General features: G+C 42.8%; 1 non-coding gene across 1 annotated transcript; it reads left to right on the top strand.

The window, feature by feature from the left end:
• The first annotated feature begins 3855 nt into the window (after nt 1-3855).
• Nucleotides 3856-3959, top strand: LOC112753365 (small nucleolar RNA R71). Its single transcript, XR_003177755.1, has one exon. It is a non-coding gene; the product is annotated as a small nucleolar RNA R71 (small nucleolar RNA).
• Nucleotides 3960-4394: the final 435 nt, after the last annotated feature.

The raw sequence follows: 4394 nt of genomic DNA, 5'->3' as shown, positions 1-4394 counted from the left end.
AAAACATAAAGCATCAAAACCGAAAAACAGAAAAATAAGAACAAGAAAGTCAAAGAACGGGTCCACCTTAGTGACGGCGGCTAGTTTTTCCTCTTGAAGATCCTATGGAGTGTTTGAGCTCCTCTATGTCTCTTCCTTGCCTTTGTTGCTCCTCTCTCATGGCCTTTTGGTCCTCTCTGATCTCATTGAGGATAATGGAGTGCTCTTGGTGCTCCATTCTTAGTTGCTCCATGTTAGAACTCAAATCTCCTAAAGAGGTGTTGAGTTGCTCCCAATAGTTGTGTGGAGGGAAATGCATCCTTTGAGGCATCTCAGGGATTTCTTGATGAGGAATTTCCTCATGCTCTTGTTGAGGTCCATGAGTGGGCTCTCTTGTTTGCTCCATCCTCTTCTTAGTGATGGGCTTGTCCTCTTCAATGAGGGTGTCTTCCTCTATGACAACTCCAACTGAATTGCATAGGTGACAGATGAGATGAGGAAAGGGAAGGCTAACCTTGCCAAAGTGGAGGGCTTGTCAGCCACCTTGTATAGTTCTAGAGATATGATCTCATGAACTTCTACTTCCTCTCCAATCATGATACTATGGATCATGATAGCCCAGTCTACAGTAACTTCAGACCGGTTGCTAGTAGGAATGATAGAGCGTTGGATGAACTCCAACTATCCCCTAGCCACGGGTTTGAGGTCAGGCCTTCTCAATTGAACCGGCTTGCCTCTTGAGTCTCTCTTCCATTATGCTCCTTCCACACAGATGTCCATGAGGACTTGGTCCAACCTTTGATCAAAGTTGACTCTTCTAATGAAAGGATGAGAATCTCCCGTCATTATTGGCAAGTTGAATGGCAACCTTACAGTTTTTGGACTGAAATCCAAGTATTTCCCCTGAACCATTGTGAGCCAATTCTTTAGGTTCGGGTTCACACTTTGATCATGGTTCTTAGTGATCCATGCATTAGCATAGAACTCTTGAACCATTAAGATCTTGACTTGTTGGATGGGGTTGGTGAGAGTTTCCTAACCTCTTCTTCGAATCCCACGTTGGATCTCCGGATATTCACTCTTTTTGAGCATGAAGGGGACCTTGGGGATCACCTTTTTCTTGGCCACAACTTCATAGAAGTGGTCTTGATGGACCTTTGAGATGAATATCTCCATCTCCCATGACTTGGAGGTGGAAGCAATTGCATTCCCTTTCCTCTTTCTAAAGGTTTCTCCGGCCTTAGGTGCCATTAATGGTTATGGAAAAATAAAAAGCAGAGCTTTTTCCACACCAAACTTAAAATATTTGCTCGTCCTCGAGCAAAAGAAGAAAGAAAGGAGGAGAAGAAGAAGAAGAAATGGAGGAGATGGATGGGTATGTTGGGTTCGGCCAAGGGGGATAAATGTGTATGATGTGTGAAAATGAGGGTGGTAAGGAGGGGTATTTATAGGGTAAGAGGGAGAGGGAATTCGTGTAAGAGGGGGTTGGGTTTGGGAGGAAAATGGTTTGAATTTGAATGGTGAGGTAGGAGGGGTTTTATGATGGATGGATGTGAGTGGTGAAGAGAGTATGGAGAAGAGGGTAGGATTTGATAGGTGAATGGTGTTTGGAGAAGAGTGTTATGGAAAGATATGAAGATGAGAGAAGGAGAGGTGGGGTAGGTGGGGATCCTGTGGGATCCACAGATCCTGAGGTGTCAAGGAATTTGGGTCCCTACACCATTCTGGTGTTTAAACGCCCACTGTGTGCCAATTCTGGTGTTTAACGCCAGCTCTGCTACCTTTTCTGGCGTTAAACGCCAGGCTGATGCCCCTTTCTGGCGTTTAACGCCCATCAGACACCCTTTTATGGCGTTAAACGCCAGTCTGTATGCCAATTCTAGCGTTTAACGCCGGTCAGACACCAGACACCCCTTTCTGGCGTTAAACGCCAGTCTGCCTGCCAATTCTGGTGTTTAACGCCCACAATGCTGCTAGACTGGCCGTTAAACGCCCATTCTGCTATCCTTACTGGTGTTTAAACGCTAGTAAGCCTATTCTCCAGGGTGTGCTATTTTTGATGTTGTTTTTCATTTTTGCTTTAATTCTGCAGTTGTTTTTGTGACTCCACATGATCATCTACCTAAAGAAAACATAAAATGACAATGGAAAACAAATAAATATAATTAAATAACATTGGGTTGCCTTCCAATAAGCGTTTCTTTAATGTCAATAGATTGACAGTGAGCTCTTGGAGAGCCTCACAGAGATTTAGAGCTTAATGGTGGCCTCCCAACACCAAACTTAGAAGTTGAGTGTGGGGGATCTGTTTAACTCTGTATTGAGAGAAGCTTTTCATGCTTCCTCTCCATGGTTGCAGAAGAAGATCCTTGAGCCTTAAACACAAGGTAGTCCTCATTCAATTGAAGGACTAACTCTCCTCTGCCCACATCAATCACAGCTTTTGCTGTGGCTAGGAAGGGTCTTCCAAGGATAATAGATTCATCCTCATCCTTCCCAGTGTCTAGGATTATGAAATCAGCAGGGATGTAAAGGCCTTCAACCTTCACTAAGACATCCTCTACAAGTCCATAAGCCTGTTTCCTTGATTTGTTTGCCAATTCTAGTGAGAATCTTGCAGCTTGTACCTCAAAGATCCCTAGTTTCTCCATTACAGAGAGTGGCATGAGATTTATCCCTGACCCCAGGTCACACAGAGCCTTCTCAAAGGTCATGGTGCCTATGGTACAAGGTAGTAAGAACTTTCCGGGATCCGGTTTCTTCTGAGGTAATTTCAGTTGAGCCCAAGCATTTAGTTCATTGATGAGCAATGGAGGTTCATCCTCCCAAGTCTCATTACCAAATAGCTTGGCATTTAGCTTCATAATTGCTCCTAGATACAGAGCAACTTGCTCTTCAATAATATCTTCATCCTCTTCAGAGGAAGAATACTCATCAGAGCTCATGAATGGCAATAGTAAGTTCAGTGGAATCTCTATGGTCTCTATATGAGCCTTAGATTCCTTTGGTTTCTCATGAGGGAACTCCTTAGTGGTAAGTGGACGTCCATTGAGGTCTTCCTCACTAGAAATCACTGCCTTTTTACTCTCTCCAGGTTCGGCCACTTTGGATATAGTTATGGCCTTGCACTCTGTTTTTGAATTCTCTTCTGTATTGCTTGGGAGAGTACTAGGAGGAGTTTCAGTAACTCTTTTACTCAGCTGACCTACTTGTGCCTCCAGATTTTTAATGGAGGACCTTGTTTCAATCATGAAACTGTGAGTGGTCTTAGTTAGATCAGAGACTATGGTTGCTAAGTCAGAGAGGCTCTGCCTTGAATTCTCTATCTGTTGCTGAGAAGATGATGGAAAAGGCTTGCTATTTCCAAACCTATTTCTCCCACCATTATTATTATTGAAGCCTTGTTGAGGCTTCTGTCGATCTTTCCATGAGAGATTAGGATGATTCCTCCATGAAGTATTGTAAGTGTTTCCATAGGATTCTCCCATGTAATTCACTTCTTCCATTCCCGGATTCTTAGGGTCACAAGCTTCTCCCTCAGAGGAGGCTTCTTTGGTACTGCCGAATGCAGCTTGCATTCCAATCAGACTCTGAGAAATCATATTGACTTGCTGAGTCAATATTTTATTCTGAGCCAATATGGCATTCAGAGTATCAATCTCCAGAACTCCTTTCTTCTAAGTCATCCCATTATTCACAGGATTTCTTTCAGAAGTGTATATGAACTGGTTATTTGTAACCATTTCAATGAGTTCCTGGGCTTCTTTAGGCATTTTCTTCAGATGAAGAGATCCACCAGCAGAGTGATCCAATGACATCTTGGACAATTCAGACAGACCATCATAGAATATACATAAGATGCTCCATTCTGAAAGTATGTCAGAAGGACACATTCTGATCAATTTCTTGTATCTTTCCCAAGCTTCATAGAGGGATTCTCCTTCCTTCTGTCTGAAGGTTTGGACTTCCACTCTAAGCTTGCTCAACTTTTGAGGTGGAAAGAATTTGGCCAAGAAAGTATTGACCAACTTTTCCCAAGAGTTCAGGCTTTCTTTAGGTTGTGAGTCCAACCATGTCCTAGCTCTGTCTCTTACAGCAAAAGAGAAAAGCATAAGTCTGTAGACCTCGGGATTAACCCCATTGGTCTTAACAGTCTCACAGATTTGCAAAAACTCAGCTAAGAACTGATGAGGATATTCCAATGGAAGTCCATAAAATTTGCAATTCTGGTGCATTAGAGAAACTAATTGAGGCTGAAACTCAAAGTTGTTTGCTCCAATTGTAGGAATTGAGATGCTTCTTCCATAGAAGTCGGAATTTGGTGCAGTAAAGTCACCAAGCATCTTTCTTGCATCTCCACCATTATTATTATTTTCGGCTGCCATGTCTTTTTCTTTTTCAAAAATTTCTGTAAG

The sequence above is a fragment of the Arachis hypogaea genome, chromosome 15 (genome assembly GCF_003086295.3).
Source record: "Arachis hypogaea cultivar Tifrunner chromosome 15, arahy.Tifrunner.gnm2.J5K5, whole genome shotgun sequence".
NCBI lineage: Eukaryota > Viridiplantae > Streptophyta > Magnoliopsida > Fabales > Fabaceae > Arachis > Arachis hypogaea.
This window is presented reverse-complemented; position numbering and strand designations above follow the sequence as displayed.